The following is a 21915-nucleotide window of genomic DNA, read 5'->3' on the forward strand; positions in this document are numbered from 1 at the left end:
GAAATACTCAGTAGGGTCAGTAGAATGTATATACTGTATGTATGGTGTCATTTCATAGGGCTCTGAATAATACAGAGTGTTGCTGGCCTTTTACTCAACCCATTCCATTGGCCACAATGGGAATAACTGTATATGGAATACATATTGTCTTATAGAGAAAAAAAACTATTCTGTTTTCCGCAGTAAAAGTATTGAAAGGAATTATCAGTGCGGTCTGTATAATACATATATGGTGTTATGTCACGGTGGACACTTTTATTTGCCCAGCAACACTTTTTACACCACCCTTGGTTCCAATGCAATACACTACAGGCCAATAGATGACATATTTTCTTATAGAGAGAAATATAGTTTAGGTGTCGAAGTAAAATGTACAGTACCAGTCAAAAGTTTGTATACACTTACTCATTCAAGGGTTTTCTTTATTTTTTTCAAAACTATTTTCTATGTTGTAGAATAATAGTGAAGACATCAAAACTATGAAATAACACATATGGAATCATGTAGTCACCAAAAAAGTGGTAAACAAATCAAAATATATTTTATATTTGAGATTCTTCAAAGTAGCCACCCTTTGCCATGATTACAGCATTGCACACTCTTGGCATTCTCTCAACCAGCTTCATGAGGTAGTCACCTGGAAATGCATTTCAATTAACAGGTGTGCCTTGTTCAATGTTAATTTGTGGATTTTCTTTCCTTCTTAATGCATTTGAGCCTATCAGTTGTGTTGTGACAAGGTATGGGTTGTATACAGAAGATGGCCCTATTTGGTAAAAGAGAAACGACAGTCCACCATTACTTTAAGACATGAAGGTTAGTCAATCCGGAAAATGTCAAGAACTTTGAAAGTGCAGTCGCAAAAACCATCAAGCACTATGATGAAACTGGCTCTCATGAAACTGGCTCTCCACAGGAAAGGAAGGCCCAGAGTTACCACTGCTGCAGAGGATAAGTTCATTAGAGTTACCAGCCTCAGAAATTGTAGCCCAAATAAATGCTTCACGGAGTTCAAGTAACAGACACATCTCAACATCAACTGTTTAGAGGAGACTGTGTGAATCAGACCTTCATGGTTGAATTACTGCAAAGAAACCAACCAAAGGACACCAATAATAAGAAGAAGACTTGCTTGGGCCAAGAAACACAAACAATGGACATCAGTAGTGGAAATGACCAGTGGAAATTTGAGATTTTTGCTTCCAACCGCCGTGTCTTTGTGAGATGCAGAGAAGGTGAACTGATGATCTCTGCGTGTGTGGTTACCACCATGAAGCATGGAGGAGGAGGTGTGATGGTGTGGGGGTGCTTTGCTGGTGACACTGTCTGTGATTTATATTGAATTCACTATTCACAATATAGTGGCAATATCCAGGAAATCCAAAGTTCCAAAAGCTGGGCCGAGAATTTGCTTCGACTTATGTGGATGATGTTAAAAATATTTGTTGGTCTGATGTGATTAATAAGGTGCATCCAGATGCTGCACCTGTTAAGAGACTCACTGTTAGAACTGTTTAAGCCGCATGGACTGAGGAGGACTTGAAAAACTGTATGGTTGAAAGAGAGGGGGCAAAAGGAGTGGCTAATAAGTCTGGCTGCAAATCTGACTAGCTGACTTACTGCAATTTGAGAAATGATGTGACTAAACTCAACAAAAAGAAACAGAAACTGTATTATGAAGCCAAGCTCAATGATATATGAATGATGATGGAATGATGGAAAAAAAATTATGGACAGAAGGACAAATTCAACTCCATCTTTCATCGAATCAGATGGCTTATTCATCACAAAACCATTTGTTGTTGCCAATTATTACAATGATTACTTTATTGGCAAAGTGGGCAAACTTAGGCAGGAAATGCCAACAACAAACAGTAAGCTATCATATTCATGCATAATGATAATAATAATGAAAGAAAAAGCATTGCTTCCCACAGTTGTGTCAAGTTTGGCTGGATGCCCTTTGGGTGGTGGACCATTCTTGATACACACGGCAAACTGTTGAGCATTAAAAGCCCAGCAGCGTTGCAGTTCTTGACTCAAACCGGTGTGATTGGCACCTACTATCATACCCTGTTCAAAGGCACTTAAAATAGCTAAAAGTCTTAACACTAACCTCCACACTCACCTACTGTACCAACTAGAGAAGTAGCTAAAAGTCTTAACACTAACCTCCACACTCATCTACTGTACCAACTAGAGAAGTAGCTAAAAGTCTTAACACTAACCTCCACACTCACCTACTGTACCAACTAGAGAAGTAGCTAAACGTCTTAACACTAACCTCCACTCTCATCTACTGTACCAACTAGAGAAGTAGCTAAAAGTCTTAACACTAACCTCCACACTCATCTACTGTACCAACTAGAGAAGTAGCTAAACGTCTTAACACTAACCTTCACACTCATCTACTGTACACTAATGCTGATCCACTACAAGGCTACTACATAAGAAACCCACTATTCCATAAATGACTTAGCCAAAACATGTTTTCTTCTAATAGTAGTCCTACAGGTCTAGGCGATTACTCCATCAATGTTCTGTGCAGTGGCGGTTCTGGGAGGTTGGGTGGCAGGGGGGGCCAGTGCCACCGTGACAACAATTTTGGACACCCTTGTGGCCCCCCTAAATGTGGTGTATGAAAAAAAAATTACATAACAATTTTTTGCAATCGTTCTTTTTTTACATCCGTTATAAGACATTGGCAACGATGATGATTATGAACATGGTCTTTTGCCTGCTAATGTCTGCAATGCAGTGAAGAAAACGATGACAACAATAACGTCTAATGTAACTGGCCTCTCTAACAGTACAACTGGCCCCAGCTTGGCCCCTCCAGTTGAAATGGTCTGGAACCTCCACTGATTCTGTGCCTGTGTTGAAAAGCACAGCGATTAATCCATATATTATACAGTGCCTTGCGAAAGTATTCGGCCCCCTTGAACTTTGCGACCTTTTGCCACATTTCAGGCTTCAAACATAAAGATATAAAACTGTATTTTTTTGTGAAGAATCAACAACAAGTGGGACACAATCATGAAGTGGAACGACATTTATTGGATATTTCAAACTTTTTTAACAAATCAAAAACTGAAAAATTGGGCGTGCAAAATTATTCAGCCCCTTTACTTTCAGTGCAGCAAACTCTCTCCAGAAGTTCAGTGAGGATCTCTGAATGATCCAATGTTGACCTAAATGACTAATGATGATAAATACAATCCACCTGTGTGTAATCAAGTCTCCTTATAAATGCACCTGCACTGTGATAGTCTCAGAGGTCCGTTAAAAGCGCAGAGAGCATCATGAAGAACAAGGAACACACCAGGCAGGTTCGAGATACTGTTGTGAAGAAGTTTAAAGCCGGATTTGGATACAACAAGATTTCCCAAGCTTTAAACATCCCAAGGAGCACTGTGCAAGCGATAATATTGAAATGGAAGGAGTATCAGACCACTGCAAATCTACAAAGACCTGGCCGTCCCTCTAAACTTTCAGCTCATACAAGGAGAAGACTGATCAGAGATGCAGCCAAGAGGCCCATGATCACTCTGGATGAACTGCAGAGATCTACAGCTGAGGTGGGAGACTCTGTCCATAGGACAACAATCAGTCGTATATTGCACAAATCTGGCCTTTATGGAAGAGTGGCAAGAAGAAAGACATTTCTTAAAGATATCCATAAAATGTGTCGTTTTAAGTTTGCCACAAGCCACCTGGGAGACACACCAAACATGTGGAAGAAGGTGCTCGGGTCAGATGAAACCAAAATTGAACTTTTTGGTAACAATGCAAAACATTATGTTTGGCGTAAAAGCAACACAGCTGAACACACCATCCCCACTGTCAAACATGGTGGTGGAAGCATCATGGTTTGGGCCTGCTTTTCTTCAGCAGGGACAGGGAAGATGGTTAAAATTGATGGGAAGATGGATGGAGCCAAATACAGGACCATTCTGGAAGAAAACCTGATGGAGTCTGCAAAAGACCTGAGACTGGGACGGAGATTTGTCTTCCAACAAGACAATGATCCAAAACATAAAGCAAAATCTACAATGGAATGGTTCAAAAATAAACATATCCAGGTGTTAGAATGGCCAAGTCAAAGTCCAGACCTGAATCCAATCGAGAATCTGTGGAAAGAACTGAAAACTGCTGTTCACAAATGCTCTCCATCCAACCTCACTGAGCTCGAGCTGTTTTGCAAGGAGGAATGGGAAAACATTTCAGTCTCTCGATGTGCAAAACTGATAGAGACATACCCCAAGCGACTTACAGCTGTAATCGCAGCAAAAGGTGGCGCTACAAAGTATTAACTTAAGGGGGCTGAATAATTTTGCACGCCCAATTTTTCAGTTTTTTATTTGTTAAAAAAGTTTGAAATATCCAATAAATGTTGTTCCACTTCATGATTGTGTCCCACTTGTTGTTGATTCTTCACAAAAAAATACAGTTTTATATCTTTATGTTTGAAGCCTGAAATGTGGCAAAAGGTCGCAAAGTTCAAGGGGGCCGAATACTTTCGCAAGGCACTGTATCTATGTTGAAAACCCCTCATCACTTCATAATTTATCTCCACGTTGAAAATATTTACTGTAGAGACTGGTTGAAGTTGTCTTGTGTTGCATCAGTACTTTCCCAGCATTTGAACACCACCCTTTTCATTAAAATAGCCTTAACGAGTTCTCTACTCATTCTCTATGTAAGTGGGGTTTAGGTCATCGAGTTCAAGTGACAGAGGAGCTTTCAATACAAGTAGTGTCTGTTTGACTCCTATGAGAAAGCACACAAAACATTGTTGGGTTATATTCATTAGTGCACAATGTAGCAAAACATTTTGCAATGGAAAATGAAAACAAGCGTTTCTTATTGGACAAGCTCACATAGTCCCTCCCTGTTTCAGTCTGTTTTCTCCGGTTTGGTAATAATGAATACAACCTTGATGAAGCCATTCTAAACATCTCTTTCTCTGGGTTGTGTTCACTAGGGCATGCAAAAGAACACATATTAAAACAGTTTGCAATGGTGAACAAAATTAAGTGTTTCATATTGGTCCGATCCAAGTAATCCCCTTGCTGTTTCTGTCAGTTTTCTTCCGTTTAGTGCCTAAATGAACACAACTCAGATGACCTGTAACCTCATTTGTGAGGTAAGCAAGACTGAGTCTTTTCTCCATTCAGCTGTGGACTCATTTCTTACCACGTGATGTCACTGTTTTCATGTCTAAGAGGGCACAGATCTAGGTTTTCCACTCGTTACGACAACCACAGTAAAAAATGGCTATATCATAAACATGTATGAAAACGTAACTTGGATTTTTGGTCTTAATTTAAGGTTAGGCATAATGTTAGCAGTGTGGTAAAGGTTAGTGATAAAATCACATTTTAAGAAGAGAAATTGTTGAAGTTAAGCAGGGTTTATGGCTTTGTGGCTGTGGTAGTGACGACCCTGATCTATACTGGTCAACTAATCTGTTGATGAATAAAGGGAATGTGTGGGTTATTACCGGGGACTTGATAGTGAGTCCAGAATCTAGCCTACTTAAAATCCGTTTTTTGGAAAAATGAAATTTTGAGCTGTGTGAATAGCATTTATGTACAAAGAAACAGGTACATACATTTATACACTGCTCAAAAAAATAAAGGGAACACTTAAACAACACAATGTAACTCCAAGTCAATCACACTTCTGTGAAATCAAACTGTCCACTTAGGAAGCAACACTGATTGACAATAAATGTCACATGCTGTTGTGCAAATGGAATAGACAACAGGTGGAAATTATAGGCAATTAGCAAGACACCCCCAATAAAGGAGTGGTTCTGCAAGTGATAACCACAGACCACTTCTCAGTTCCTATGCTTCCTGGCTGATGTTTTGGTCACTTTTGAATGCTGGCGGTGCTTTCACTCTAGTGGTAGCATGATGGCACATCAATGCGAGCTGTGGCAAGAAGGTTTGCTGTGTCTGTCAACGTAGTGTCCAGAGCATGGAGGCGCTACCAGGAGACAGGCCAGTACATCAGGAGACGTGGAGGAGGCCGTAGGAGGGCAACAACCCAGCAGCAGGACCGCTACCTCCGCCTTTGTGCAAGGAGGAGCAGAAGGAGCACTGCCAGAGCCCTGCAAAATGACCTCCAGCAGGCCACAAATGTGCATGTGTCTGTTCAAACGGTCAGAAACAGACTCCATGAGGGTGGTATGAGGACCCGATGTCCACAGGTGGGGGTTGTGCTTACAGCCCAACACCGTGCAGGACGTTTGGCATTTGCCAGAGAACACCAAGATTGGCAAATTTGTCACTGTGCTCTTCACAGATGAAAGCAGGTTCACACTGAGCACATGTGACAGACGTGACAGTCTGGAGACGCCGTGGAGAACGTTCTGCTGCCTGCAACATCCTCCAGCATGACCGGTTTGGCGGTGGGTCAGTCATGGTGTGGGGTGGCATTTCTTTGGGGGGCCGCACAGCCCTCCATGTGCTCGCCAGAGGTAGCCTGACTGCCATTAGGTACCGAGATGAGATCCTCAGACCCCTTGTGAGACCATATGCTGGTGCGGTTGGCCCTGGGTTCCTCCTAATGCAAGACAATGCTAGACCTCATGTGGCTGGAGTGTGTCAGCAGTTCCTGCAAGAGGAAGGCATTGATGCTATGGACTGGCCCACCCGTTCCCCAGACCTGAATCCAATTGAGCACATCTAGGACATCATGTCTCGCTCCATCCACCAACGCCACGCTGCACCACAGACTGCCCAGGAGTTGGCAGATGCTTTAGTCCAGGTCTGGGAGGAGATCCCTCAGGAGACCATCCGCCACCTCATCAGGAGCATGCCCAGGCGTTGTAGGGAGGTCATACAGGCACGTGGAGGCCACACACACTACTGAGCCTCATTTCGACTTGTTTTAAGGACATTACATCAAAGTTGGATCAGCCTGTAGTGTGGTTTTCCACTTTAATTTTGAGTGTGACTCCAAATCCAGACCCCCATGGGTTGATAAATTTGATTTCCATTGATAATTTTTATGTGATTTTGTTGTCAGCACATTCAACTATGTAAAGAAAAAAGTATTTAATAAGAATATTTCATTCATTCAGATCTAGGATGTGTTATTTTAGTGTTCCCTTTATTTTTTTGAGCAATGTATTGTGTGTGTGTGTGTGTGTGTGTGTGTGTGTGTGTGTGTGTGTGTGTGTGTGTGTGTGTGTGTGTGTGTGTGTGTGTGTGTGTGTGTGTGTGTGTGTGTGTGTGTGTGTGTGTGTGTGAGAGCAAGAGTTGATATGAACAGAGTTTGGTGTCTGTCAGCAGGAGGGGATTATGTAAGGATTAGTGTGTCTGTATGTCTGGTGTTTTTTTCATGGAAATTGAAATGGAAGGTGCAGCATCACACTGGTGTGTGTGTTTGGGTGTTGGGAAAACATGTTCTATATACATGTTCTATGTACATGTACATACATGTGTTTGTTTTTGAATGTTGTGTTATTTATTATAATCCACACAATAATTACAATTTCCTGTTGCTGCAGGATTATTTTCCTGTTGTGGGAAACTGGTCCCCTCCCTTCCATGCACAGCCATACTTGGAGGATAGACTATGACACACGGGAGAGATGATGGCAGAGCCTGGGTGAGGGGAAGAGGGGGAGGGATGTGGGGTAATTTTTAAGAGGGAAAAAGGAGGACGGCTGGGAGGCTGAAGGGGCGATGAATTAATGAAGAACCACCACATGGTGCCCAGAGGGAGACAGAGAGCGATGGATAAAGGCAAAGAGGCCCAAAGAGAGAGGACAGTAAGTTTGGTTGAGTATAAAACAATCCGAAAGGAGGAAGACCATTAAACCAATTAGAATGAATCTGTTGCCATCCTAGGGTTATGCACTACTCATAAAACGTATTTATAGCTTGTATAATTCAGAAACATAGAATACCGTCAAACACTGCCATGCAGTCAAAACATTTGAAAAATATTGTGATATGTTGATAGGTAGGTTGATACATTGCTATGTTTTCATTTATAAAGTCCCACTCTACCTAACTTATTTCCAACCTTTAGACATACGAGATACCACACCCAGTTTCCTGGGATGGCTAACTTTGGAAATTCCTTTGTTTTCTACCCCTCTCTCTCTGTCTGTTCATGTTTCTCCCTTACCCATCTCTCTCTCCCTGTCTGTTCATGTTTCTCCCTTACCCCTCGCTCTCTCTCTGTCTGTTCATGTTTCTCCCTTACCCCTCTCTCTCTCTGTCTGTTCATGTTTCTCCCTTACCCCTCTCTCTCTCTCTGTCTGTTCATGTTTCTCCCTTACCCCTCTCTCTCTCTCTCTCTGTTCATGTTTCTCCCTTACCCCTCTCTCCCTCTCTGTCTGTTCATGTTTCTCCCTTACCTCTCTCTCTCTCTCTCTCTCTCTCTGTTCATGTTTCTCCCTTACCCCTCTCTCTCTGTCTGTTCATGTTTCTCCCTTACCGCTCTCTCTCTCTCTCTCTCTCTCTCTCTCTCTGTCTGTTCATGTTTCTCCCTTACCCCTCTCTCTCTCTCTGTTCATGTTTCTCCCTTACCCCCTCTCTCTCTCTCTCTCTCTCTCTCTCTCTCTCTCTCTGTCTGTTCATGTTTCTCCCTTACCCCTCTCTCTCTCTCTCTCTCTCTCTCTGTTCATGTTTATCCCTTACCCCTCTCTCTCTCTCTCTGTCTGTTTATGTTTCTCCCTTACCCCTCTCTGTCTCTCTCTCTGTTCATGTTTCTCTGTTACCCCTCTCTCTCTGTCTGATCATGTTTCTCCCTTACCCCTCTCTCTCTCCCTGTCTGTTCATGTTTCTCCCTTACCCCTCTCTCTCTCCCTGTCTGTTCATGTTTCTCCCTTACCCCTCTCTCTCTGTCTGTTCATGTTTCTCCCTTACCCCTCCCTCTCTCTCTCTCTCTGTTCATGTTTCTCCCTTACCCCTCTCTCTCTCTGTCTGTTCATGTTTCTCCCTTACCCCTCTCTCTCTCTCTCTCTGTCTGTTCATGTTTCTCCCTTACCCCTCTCTCCCCTCGTTTTGGTCTTTGGCATAGTTTCTTTCCGATGTTTGTGCACAAGCTGAAGTCGGTAGCTGAGGTCGGCCCCTTCGTTGGTTATAGGTCAACAGTAGGGATTCTTCAATTAAGTGTTTGATGTTTCATTTTCATGCACATTTTTTCACTTGAGAAACACTGCACCAAACATCTTAGTTAGATGTAAAATTGCCGACTAAGATCTCCTTGGCAAAAATGTCAAAATTAATGACAGATTTCTGGAGTTATCTTAGATTAATTCTGACTATTTTGAGGCAATGGTGTCTCAAGATGAACAAACAGTTCTATTGCAGCTTTTTTCTAGTTTTTCAAGCGAATGTATTTTAAGGGAGTATGCGAGCACACTCGTTCAGTTCACCTAGTCGAGTTCGGCTAGTCGCTAGCCAGCATGCTGATGCCTTTATTACTCATCTCCACCTTTCTCCCTTACCCCTCTCTGTGTCTTTCTCCCTTACCACTCTCTGTGTCCTTCTCCTTTACCCCTCTCTGTGTCTTTCTCCCTTACCCCTCTTTTTCTCTCTCTGTCTTTCTCCCCCTCTCTGTCTATGTCTATGTCTCTCTCCCACTCTGTCTCTCTATCTTTCTCCCATACTCCCCTCTCTACTAGTTTCTTCTTTGTGGATGCCTAATGAAATCCCCACTGAAATGGACAATTGTTGCTTTGCGAATATTTATAGAATTGAATAATCAGCCTTGTTGTGTTTGTCTGCACTCCCCTTTTAAAGAAATAATGAGTTTGAAGCAGTGGGAGCACTGAATGCTGTAGAGACACAGAACCACTGGTAAAGAATCAAGAGTTGATTATTTCAGTGTAGGAAATATGATGAACTGCAACAGTAACCTGCAGATTATTGGACATTATAAAAGCTTATAGTGCTTATAACATGTTATAACACATTATACCTGCAGGCTTTAAAAGGGCAATCCTCTGTTCAAGCAACCACAAAGGTTTTACCCCATCCAGTGTTTTGGTAAATAGCTCAGGGATGGGGTTGGAGGAATGTAACCAAATTCATAGACAGAGCTAGGAATGACCATCCCATGAGATCAAAATAGAGTAGAGTTTTAACCATACTTTGAGGCTATACAGTGTTTGTTTACAATAAGGCCTACACTGTTTACAAACAAAGGAGTAAAACAAGCTTATATTTTGGGTTTTGATGGGGTACGACAGTTTAAACTGGTGCTGGTGGGGAATAGTGATTAGTAGAGTAGCTGATAGCTGTTGATGTTAGCGCTGCTGTGGAATATAGAATATAGATGTGATGAATATCACTGTTTATCCCTCTCCTTCTCCTGCCATAAGTTTAGCTGTCACATAGTAATGTCAGAACGTTTACAGGTGCGTTGTCTTAGCGTTCCCTCGCTCCTGGAGGTTTTCATCTTCTCTGAGAACTATTTTTAATTTCCTTCTCTGTTTCATGTGAAAGGTTCTCTCTCTCTCTCTCTTTCTCTCTTCCTCTCTTTTTCTTTTTCACACAGTGTGTGTGTGTCGTCTCTTTGACAGCCGTCTCTGAGCTAGAGGTCTTCACGGATATACCCTAACCTGATTACCTGAGATTTGGGGGTCGGATCACGCTCGGTGGCCACGGACCTCGAATCTGTCTGAAAATATGTGAAATACCTGAAAATCCAAAATTATACTTGAAGAAGAAAATATCCTGATGAAAATAAATACCCTTATGAAAATAATCACATTTGCTACACATGGCAGTTGGTTCAGTCAAAAACATGAATCTCTCCTCCACCTGTCTGCCTCTCTCTCTGTCTGGCTTGAGCTGACGCTATAGTGAACTTGTAACATTGTTTCAACTGGACCCTCAATGTTTCCCATGCTCATGAGCTCAGAACAGACATAGCTGTATTTGAGTAAGACAGACGTGTTCAGGTAGCCTATTTTATGACGTCTCCACTGGAGATATATAGTGACAGCTCAAGCCAGACAGCGAGGCAGACAGGCCGAGTGGCACAGCAGTCGAAGGCACTGCATCTCAGTGCTAGAGGAATCACTACAAACCCTGGTTCAATTCCAGGCTGTATCACAACTGGCCGTGATTGGGAGTCCCATAGGGTGGCACACAATTGGCCCAGTGTCATCCGGGTTAGGGTTTGGCCGTGGTAGGCCGTCATTGTAAATAATAGTTTGTTCTTAACTGACTTGCCTAGTAAAATAAAGGTTCAACAAAATAAAGATATGGGATAAGCAACAGTGCTGGACTTGGACTGAAATACAGTACCAGCCAAAAGTTTGGACACAGTTACTCATTCCAGGGTTTTAGTGAAGACATCAAAACTGTAAAATAATACATATGGAATCATGTAGTAACCAAACAAATAGTTAAACAAATCACAATATATTTTAGATTTTAGATTCTTCAAAGAAGCCACCCTTCGCCTTGATGACAGCTTTGCACACTCTTGACATTTTCACAACCAGTTTCACCTGGAAATCTTTTCCAACAGTCTTGAAGGAGTTCACACATATGCTGAGCAATTGTTGAATTCGAAATACATTATAGACAGTGTCACCAGCAAATCACCCCAACACCATCACACCTCCTCTTCCATGTTTCACGGTGGGAACCACACACGCAGAGATCATCTGTTCACCTACTCTGTGTCTCAGAAAGACACAGCGGTTGGAACCAAAAATCTAAAATTTGGACTCATCAGATCAAAGGACATATTTCAGCCCGTCTAGTGTCCATTGCTCGTGTTTATGGACTCAAGCAAGTCTCTTCTTCTTTTTGGTGTCCTTTAGTAGTTGTTTCTTTGCAGCAATTTTACCATGATTCACGCAGTCTCCTCTGAACAATTAATGTTGAGATGGTTCTGTTTAATTTAAAAAATATATTTTTAACCTTTATTTAACTAGGAAACTTGAACTCTGTGAAGCATTTATTTGGGCTGCAATTTCTAAGGCTGGTAACTCCAATGAACTTATCCAGAGGTGACTCTGGGTCTCCCGTTCCTGTGGCGGTCCTCATGAGAGCCAGTTTCATCATAGCGCTTGATTGTTTTTGCGACTGCTCTTAAAAGAAACTTTCAAAGTTCTTGAAATGTTCCGGATTGACTGACCTTAATTTCTTAAAGTAATGATGGACTGTCATTTCTCTTTGCTTATTTGAGCAGTTCTTGCCATAATATGGACTTTGTAATTTACCAAAAAGGGCTATCTTCTGTATAACCCCCCTACCTTGTTTCAACACAACTGATTGGCTCAAACACATTAAGAAGGAAAGGAATTCCACAAATGAAGGCACACCTGTTAGTTGAAATGCATCTGAAATCCAGGTGACTACCTCATGAAGCTGGTGAAGAGAATGCCAAGAGTGTGCAAAGCTGTCATCAAAGCAATTTATTTTATGTTTAACTAGGCAAGTCAGTTAAGAACAAATTCTTATTCACAATGACAGTTTACCCCAGCAACACTGGGCCAATTGTGCACCGCTGTAACGATCATCGTTCCATGAAGGATCGGACCAAAGAGCAGCGTGGTAAGTGTTCATGATTTTATTGGATCAACAAACACTCGACCAAAATAAACCAAGAGGGAAAACCAAAACAGTCCTGTCAGGTGCAGAACACTAAACAGAAAACAACTACCCACAAAACACAGGTGGGAAAAGGCTGCCTAAGTATGGTTCCCAATCAGAGACACCGGTAGACAGCTGTCCCTGATTGAGAACCATACCCGGCCAAAACAAAGAAATACAAAACATAGAAAAATGAACATAGAATGCCCACCCACATCACACCCTGACCAAACCAAAATAGAGACATAAAAAGCTCTCTAAGGTCAGGGTGTCATGTTTTTGACTGAACCAACTGCCTTGTGTAGCAAATGTGATTATTTTCATAAGGGTATTTATTTTCATCAGGATATTTTCTTCTTCCAATATAATTTTGGATTTCCAGGTATTTCACGTGACAACCACCCTATGGGACACCCAATCACGGCCAGATGTGGTGCAACCTGGATTCGAACCAGGGACTGTAGTGACACCTCTTGCACTGAGATGTGGTGCCTTAAACCGCTACTTTGAATCTCAAATCTAAAATACAATTTGATTTGTTTAACACTTTTTTGGTTACTAAATAATTCCATATGTATTATTTCATAGTTTTCATGTCTTCACTATTATCTTCACTATTATTCAAAAATGAAGAAAAACCGTTGAATTAGTCAGTGTGTCCAAATTTTTCACTGGTACTGTAGGTTCCGGTACTCATTTTGGGTGCCAGTACTGTTTATATTTAGGTGCAGAAGCTCCACAATAATTTTGAGCAAATGTTCTATAAGAGGAACAGGAGTTCAATCGGTAGTAGATTTTAGGTGCCGGTACTCAGCTCCAGTGTGCTTCTGCCCAAGTCAAGCACTGTTCAGCAATATGTTTCTATTTCACACCATGGCGCGGTGCTTAGCCTACTTAAGCCTATGGAAAGGAGAGTGTTGATGATACGATTGTTCAAATACAGTAACTATTGTCATGTCATCAGACTTGTCTATACATAACTATTAACAGACTTGTCTATAAAATAACTATTAACAGTGTAAAGAAAAATGGTCCTGTGTGGCTCAGTTGGTAGAGCATGGCGCAGGGTTGTGGGTTTGATTCCCACGGGTGTCACGTCCTGGCCATAGAGAGGCTTTTATTCTCTATTTTGGTTAGGCCAGGGTGTGACTAGGGTGGGCATTCTAGTTTCTTTATTTCTATGTTTTCTGTTTCTATGTTTTGGCCGGGTATGGTTCTCAATCAGGTACAGCTGTCTATCGTTGTCTCTGATTGGGAATCATACTTAGGTAGCCTGTTTTTCCACCTTAGTTGTGGGTAGTTGTCTTTGTTAGTAGCCTGTATAGCCCTAGTAAGCGCCACGGTCATTTATGTTGTTTCTTGTTTTGTTGGAGACATTTATAATAAAGAGAAAATGCACGCTCACCACGCTGCACCTTGGTCCGGTCATTTCCACGATGACGACGGTCGTGACAGAACTACCCACCACCAAAGGACCAAACAGTGTGGCCAAGAGGAGCAGGGATCCTGGGCCCGGGAGTGGATGACCTCATGGACATGGGAGGAGGTTATGGCAGGGGACAAGACCCTACCATGGAAACAGGTGGAAACAGCAAGGGGGGAACAGCGGCGATACCAGGAGTCACGGCAACCAGGCAAGACCGGGAGGCCACTCCAAAAATGTTGGGGGGGGACACATGGGGAGTGTGGCAGTCAGGATTTAGACCTGAGCCAACTCCTCGTGCTTACCGTAGGGAGCGTGGTACTGGTCAGGCACCGTGTTATGCGGTGGAGCACATGGTGTCTCCAGTGCGCGTTCACAGCCCGTTGCGCTACATTCCAGCTCCCCGCATTTGCCGGGCTAGAGTGGGCATCCAGCCAGGACAGATGGTGCCGGCTCAGCGCATCTGGCCTCTGGTGCGTCTCTTCGGCCCAGGATATCCTGCGCCGGCTCTGCGCACTGTGTCTCCGGCGCGTCTCCACAGCCCAGTGCGTCCTGTGCCAGTGCCCCGCATTTGCCGGGCAAAGGTAACCATGCAGCCAGGACAAGTTGTGCAGGCTCTACGCTCGAGAACTCCACTGCGCCTCCACGGCCCAGTGTATCTGGTGCCTACTCCAAGATCAAAGCCTCCAGTATGTCTCCCCAGCCTGGTGAGTCCTGTGCCTGCTCCCAGAACCAGGCCTCCTGTATGTCTCCTCACTCCAGTGATGATCCATGGCACAAAGCCTCCAGTGATGATCCATGGCACGACGCCTCCAATGATGATCCATTGCCCGACGCCTCCAGTGATGATCCATGGCCCGAAGCCTCCAGTGATGGCCCGTGGCACGAAGCCTCCAGCGAAGGCCTCCAGCCCGGGGCCCCCGGCGACGGCCCCCAGTCCAGGGCCTGCGGCGAGGGCCCCCAGTCCGGGGCCTGCGGCGATGGTCTCCAGTCCAGAGGCACCACCAAAGTGGGGGGAGCCAGAGGTGGAGCGGGGTCTGCATCCCGCACCAGAGCCGCCACCGAAGTAGATGCCCACCCGGACCCTCCCCTATAGAGTCAGGTTTTGCGCCCGGAGTCCGCACCTTTGGGGGGGGGGACTGTCACGCCCTGGCCATAGAGAGGCTTTTATTGTCTATTTTGGTTAGGCCAGGGTGTGACTAGGGTGGGCATTCTAGTTTCTTTCTTTCTATGTTTTCTATTTTTCTGTTTTGGCCGGATATGGTTCTTAGTCAGGGACAGCTGTCTATTGTTGTCTCTGATTGGGAATCATACTTAGGCAGCCTGTTTTTCCACCTTAGTTGTGGGTAGTTGTCTTTGTTAGTGGCCTGTGTAGCCCTAGTAAGCTTCACGTTCGTTTATGTTTCTTGTTTTGTTGTCGACATTTATAATAAACAGAAAATGTACGCTCACCACGATCAAATCAAATCAAATGTATTTATATAGCCCTTCGTACATCAGCTGATATCTCAAAGTGCTGTACAGAAACCCATCCTAAAACCGCAAACAGCAAGCAATGCAGGTGTAAAAGCACAGTGGCTAGGAAAAACTCCCTAGAAAGGCCAAAACCTAGGAAGAAACCTAGAGAGGAACCAGGCTATGTGGGGTGGCCAGTACTCTTCTGGCTGTGCCGGGTGGAGATTATAACAGAACATGGCCAAGATGTTCAAATGTTCATAAATTACCAGCATGGTCAAATAATAATAATCACAGGCAGAACAGTTGAAACTGGAGCAGCAGCACGGCCAGGTGGACTGGGGACAGCAAGGAGTCATCATGTCAGGTAGTCCTGAGGCAAGGTCCTAGGGCTCAGGTCCTCCGAGAGAGAGAAAGAAAGAAAGTGAGAAAGAGAGAATTAGAGAGAGCATACTTAAATTCACACAGGACACCGGATAGGACAGGAGAAGTACTCCAGATATAACAAACTGACCCTAGCCCCCCGACACAAACTACTGCAGCATAAATACTGGAGGCCGAGACAGGAGGGGTCAGGAGACACTGTGGCCCCATCCGATGACACCCCCGGACAGGGCCAAACAGGAAGGATATAACCCCGCCCACTTTGCCAAAGCACAGCCCCCACACCACTAGAGGGATATCTTCAACCACCAACTTACCATCCTGACACAAGGCCGAGTATAGCCCACAAAGATCTCCACCACGGCACAACCCAAGGGGTGGCGCCAACCCAGACAGGAAGATCACATCAGTGACTCAACCCACTCAAGTGACGCACCCCTCCTAGGGACGGTATGAAAGAGCCCTAGTAAGCCAGTGACTCAGCCCCTGTAATAGGGTTAGAGGCAGAGAATCCCAGTGGAAAGAGGGGAACCGGCCAGGCAGAGACAGCAAGGGCGATGCACCTTGGTCCGGTCATTTCCACGATGACGACGGTCGTGACAATGGGACTAGCACAGAGAAAGTGTAAAAAATGTATTTCTTAAATAAAAATGAATCTTTATGTTGGTAAATGTATTGCTAGCTTGACGTTTCTTAACATTACAGGATGCAATATGCAAAAAACACCAGATCTCTCATTTTCAGAGAACAAAGGATTATTCTGCCATTATGTCAGAAGGTCTGTTGCTGACTAGTTCTTCTGGAACATTTCAACAAAGTCATGAACATAAAATATTTCCAGTAAACTTTAAACCAAAATGCATCTCATTTATTTTAATACAAATCTACCCCACCTGTAAGCTCGAACTGTAACAACTTGTCAACTGTTTTCTTTTTCTTTGTTTACATAGAGCTCAGTCTTTTGTTGCTGTTTGTTTGACTTAGTATTGGCACTGTGGTACGAAGCAGTTGTCCCATCAGCAGTTGTGCCGGGCTGAAGGTATTCTGAAGTGGAGTTGACCAATAGGCCATCAAAGCAAGGTAAGGGTCTGCTGTTTTCTTGAGATTCTTCACTGTCTGAATGATGTGTTCCTCCTATCCTTTGCTTTGAGGGAACTATGGACTGCTGGTGACATGACAAAATCCATACTCTGCAGCGAAGTCCGAAATAGGTCTTCCAGAGAACTGAGGACCATTGTCTGTAAACCAGGACCTTAGGTACCCCAATGTGAGTGACACACTAATTCATTAGCTGCACACTGTTCTCTTGGATGTGCACAGCTTTTGCCACAGTTTAGACACTTTCACTACTTTTTGTCATTAGCTTTAGAATTTCCATGGCTAGCTTTCTCAAGCTGAAATTTCTGTTTCGAATGATACAGCCTGCCTTTCTGCATAACTCTATCCACCGAGCATGCCTCTTTTTGTTATTACTGTGTCACCTCGCAGGCAACTTTGCAACTTTAGTTTCCCACGCCATCTCAATGGCTCTTTCTAGCACAAGATATTTATCTATCCATTCTAACAGATGCATGTCTGCTAACCCAACGACTAGCCTGTCTATAATTAGCTCACCATGCAAAGTCCATTGTTGCATAGCTCTGCTAGGGCATAAAAGGCCGTGACAAAATAATCCACTGTTTCCCCGTCTCCACAAGTTAAAGCAGGGTCTCTCATAGATCATGCTCTTTGATTCTCCCTCATCCTGGACATATTTTGGGTCGGATCTGGTCCACCTCGAATCCGAATCGAATCTGGTATTATCTTTCCAAAAATAACCGGGTCTTGTCGGTGTCGGATGGGAATTTCACGTATCCAATCATTTCGGGATCTGAGAAGACCTCTTCTCTGAGCTGTCATTCAATGCTCCATCTCCCTGTCATTGTGAAGTCACTATCACTCTCCATTAATAATGGCGGCAGCGCTGAATATTTTACAGCGTTGTTCAGGCAGAAAATTGTCCCTTCAAACCCACACAGCGACACTTGTCTGACAAACTTTTATTTCAATCAAACTCTGACTGAGTCTTGTGTTATCTGAGGAAGTTTTACATTTTACTGTCTAAACGACTAAAACTTCAGATCAACTGGTTTGTGTGTGGAGGGGGGGGTAAATGTGGGTGTTGTGGTGGTGTTTGCTACTGTAGAGGGAAATAAGTGTTATTGTTAGCAAAAACATACCCCACCGCATTCTTCGCCTGTGTGTGTCAAATGGCGTTTGTGACTGGTTGTCTGTCTTGTGTGTCTCCACAGTATTGGCTCTCTGAGGCGGGTGTTTGTGATGCGGACTGTCAGTATGGTGTTCCAGAGCTCCCTCCTGAACGTGCTGGAACCTTCTCCACTCATGAAAGGTGAGAGAAGACCAGACTGCTCTCTGACCACAACTTGACGAGGCAGCATTGTCATCAGTTCACACACACTCTAACCATGGACATACATCATTGACTCTAACCAGCCTGTCCTTTTCCACTGATCTAGACCTGTACGCGTCTCTAGTCCCCCACAAGCCACATCTGTTTGTCTACCCGTAGCTCGATATCTTTCTTTCACCTTGCGCAAAGTGGGAGCAGGATACAGGTGAATGTGTGACTCTGATGAATGAAGGCAGGCACCTCCATGTGACCTGACTGACTCACACAGGTAGTCAAGACTATTATGAACAAACCCACTGGGCTCGCAGATCCATCCGCTTTGCTACACATGATGGACTTTACTGGATACCCATCGTATGCATCTACAACGGCCACACTCTAACTTCCTGACCCCATAGCGAAACAAATAACACGTTGTGTCTTATGTTACCCATCCCGCCTATACATATAACATTTAGTCACGTGTAACCTATCCACATTTAGGCCTATACATATAACATTTAGTCACGTGTAACCTATCCACATTTAGGCCTATACATATAACATTTAGTCACGTGTAACCTATCCACATTTAGGCCTATACAAAAAATATTTAGTCACGTGTAACCCATCCACATTTAGGCCTATACAAAAAACATTTAGTCACGTGTTACCCATCCACATTTAGGCCTATACAAAAAACATTTAGTCACGTGTAACCTATCCACATTTAGGCCTATACATATAACATTTAGTCACGTGTAACCTATCCACATTTAGGCCTATACATATAACATTTAGTCACGTGTAACCTATCCACATTTAGGCCTATACAAAAAATATTTAGTCACGTGTTACCCATCCACATTTAGGCCTATACAAAAAACATTTAGTCACGTGTAACCTATCCACATTTAGGCCTATACAAAAAATATTTAGTCACGTGTAACCCATCCACATTTAGGCCTATACAAAAAACATTTAGTCACGTGTAACCCATCCACATTTAGGCCTATACAAAAAATATTTAGTCACGTGTAACCCATCCACATTTAGGCCTATACAAAAAACATTTAGTCACGTGTAACCCATCCACATTTAGGCCTATACAAAAAACATTTAGTCACGTGTAACCCATCCACATTCAGGCCTATACAAAAAACATTTAGTCACGTGTTACCCATCCACATTCAGGCCTATACAAAAAACATTTAGTCACGTGTAACCTATCCACATTTAGGCCTATACAAAAAATATTTAGTCACGTGTAACCCATCCACATTTAGGCCTATACAAAAAACATTTAGTCACGTGTAACCCATCCACATTTAGGCCTATACAAAAAACATTTAGTCACGTGTAACCCATCCACATTCAGGCCTATACAAAAAACATTTAGTCACGTGTTACCCATCCACATTCAGGCCTATACAAAAAACATTTAGTCACGTGTAACCCATCCACATTCAGGCCTATACAAAAAACATTTAGTCACGTGTAACTGTCACGCCCTGACCATAGTTTACTTTGTATTTTCTATGTTTTGATTGGTCAGGGTGTGATCTGAGTGGGTATTCTATGTTTCATGTCTTGTTTGTCTATTTCTATGTTCAGCCTGATATGGTTCTCAGTCAGAGGCAGGTGTTCGTCATTGTCTCTGATTGGGAACCATATTTAGGTAGCCTGGGTTTCACTGTGTGTTTGTGGGTGATTGTTCCTGTCCTTAGTGTTAGTTTGCACCAGTTTAGGCTGTTTCGGTTTTCATTACGTTTATTATTTTGCACTGTTTGTATTTAGATTCGTGTTGCTATAGTCAATAAACATGGATCGTAATCTACACGCCGCATTTTGGTCCGACTCTCCTTCACATACAGAAAACCGTGACAGTAACCTATCCACATTTATGCCTATACAAAAAACATTTAGTCACGTGTAACTCATCCACATTTATTTCTTTTTTATTTATTGAACCTTTATTTAACCAGGTCAGTCTCATTGAGATATAAATCTATTTTTCAATAGAGACCTGGTACATAAGGTCTACACGTACAATACACACATTGGTGGTGGAAGAGGTGAGTTTACAGCGCTTTGAGCATTTAGAAAGGCGCTATATAAATGCAATCAATGATTTATTCTTTATTTTATGATACACCCAATCCATTCGGTGTGCTGAATTAGCCCACAAGCCATGCATGCACCTAAGCAGTGGTGGAAAAAGTACTAAATTGTCATACTCGTGTAAAAGTAAAGATACCTTCATAGAAAATTACTCAAGTAGAGGTGAAAGTGACCCAGTAAAATAATATTTGAGTCTAAAAGTATTTGGTTTTAAATATACTTAAATATCAAAAGTAAATGGAATTGCTAAAATGTTCTTAAGTATCAAAAGTATAAGTAAAATTATGAATAATTTCAAATTCTAATATTAAGCAAACCAGATGGCACAATGTTCTTGTTTTTTTTTAAATTGATGGATAGCCAGGGGCACAATCCAACACTCAGACATAATTTACAAACAAAGTATTTGTTTAGTGAGTCTGCCAGATCAGAGGCAGTAGGGATGACCAGGGATGTTCTCTTGTGTGAATTTGACCATTTTCCTGTCAGAATGTAAAGAGTACTTTTGGGTGTCAGTGAAAATGTATGGCATAAAAAGTACATTATATTTATTTAGGAATAAAGTAAAAGTTGCCAAAAAAATAAATAGTAAAGTACAGATACCCCCCAAAAACGACTTAATTAAGTAGTACTTACAAATATTTTTTACTTAAGTACTTTACACCACTGCACCTCAGCCAGGCAGACGTGGATTTAAATACTTATTGTTGTCAAAAAAAGGATGGAAAGTGCTGCTAGGATAGACTAGGAGATCTACAAATCTCAGATCCCCCCCCACCCCCCCACCCCCCACCTCTCTCTCTGCTCTCTCTCACAAACATCCACGTTTAATCTATTCCAAATCATCTTGGCTTCTGGACCGATTTCAAGGCTGTGTTGAAACAATGACTGGTAAATGTTCCAAGACCAGCTCAGTTAATCCCTACCATTGTGACAATGAGTCGTCATAATGCTGCATCAAATGTACATGATCTTAGGGGCATTGGAAAACACAATGTAAGTAATTTAATTTATGTTCCCCTAATTGCACCGAATACATCTGTTTATCCTACAGCTACTGTAAGCAGTAATCATGAGCCTATAAACCAGAGTTACACTGTTAGCACTGAGGCGGTGTGCCATAGTAGGAAGACCACTTAGTGCAGGGTGATATGCATAATCAGCTCCAATGTAGATAACATGAGTAAGTCTACCTCTGACATAATGTCTCGCAACATTGGGCTGTTGTGTTGATACAGCATCAAGGCTCTTTTTCCGCCCCTCAGGTATGTCCGTGTTGAGTTTGAGCACTTCCTGGGCGGCCTCATCACCACACCCACAGCTGCGATGCACTCTACACAGAGAGCAGAGTCACCCTCTACATTCATTTAATTTAGCAATTACAGTTAAGAGCTTTGCTCAAGGGCACATCAATAGATTTTCACCTTGTTAACTCAGGGATTCAAACCAGCAACCTTTCAGTGACTGGCCCAATGCGCTTAACCACTAAGCTACCTGCTGTCCTCTACACACCTGTCAACATAGAACATAATTTCCCATGGCCAAGTCAAGTCCTTTGTCTG

Source organism: Oncorhynchus mykiss, chromosome 6 (assembly GCF_013265735.2).
Source record: "Oncorhynchus mykiss isolate Arlee chromosome 6, USDA_OmykA_1.1, whole genome shotgun sequence".
Lineage (NCBI taxonomy): Eukaryota > Metazoa > Chordata > Actinopteri > Salmoniformes > Salmonidae > Oncorhynchus > Oncorhynchus mykiss.